Here is a 745-nt window from a genome sequence, read left to right as displayed (position 1 = left end):
GTCTTCCGGTGATGCGTTGGTCCCGAAGTGCACGTTACTAGCATTTCTGCCATTGTTCTCGATCTTTGGCACGTTCCTTCGTTGCAATTGGATATATATCTCCGTTTATACGCGCAGGCTTCTCCCGCCTATTCAGCGCTGTCCCACTCTCAGCACTCTCGTGGTCTCCTTGGCTTCTCTCTCCCGTGAGCGAGCTCTCTTCTCGAGTCTTTTCCATGTCCCATGGAGGTTGCCTTGCGAAATTCGGGCACACAAACGTGACCGGATAAGAGCGGAATTGCCTATGAGGAGAAGCTCACCTTAGGGAGCAGCAATGCCGAGTGTTTCGACAGAGGGTAGAGGGGGCGTTGTTTGGGCGGTTGCACAAAAGAGTGCTACGGTTGCACTGAAGGTTGCTTCTTCGTCTCCGACGAACTCTTCGAGGCAAAAAAGCTTGTATACGGGGTCGAGGTGGGACTGTTCGTGCGAGTTGCGCCACCAAAAGTGCGTAGGGGGCATATACCTGGGAAATGGATGTCTCTGAGTGGCCTTACTCGGTCGCGTGCACGGTGCATTCTCTAACGGCAGGACTGTCGCGAGCATGTGCGGTTCGGATGTTTTCGGGTAAAGGGTTCCGTACGGGATGTTCTTCCCAGGCTCCTGTGAACCGAGACTCTGCATCGTCGTGCTCCGGCTCCCGTGGGTGCTTCATGCCTCGTCGAGCTGTTTGTCGTGGACGATTAAGGCCGAGGCCTTCCTTCGAGAG

Source organism: Cryptomeria japonica, unplaced genomic scaffold (assembly GCF_030272615.1).
Source record: "Cryptomeria japonica unplaced genomic scaffold, Sugi_1.0 HiC_scaffold_55, whole genome shotgun sequence".
In the NCBI taxonomy this organism is placed as follows: Eukaryota; Viridiplantae; Streptophyta; class Pinopsida; order Cupressales; family Cupressaceae; genus Cryptomeria; species Cryptomeria japonica.
The sequence above is the reverse complement of the archived record's forward strand: the minus strand, read 5'-3'. Positions refer to the sequence as shown.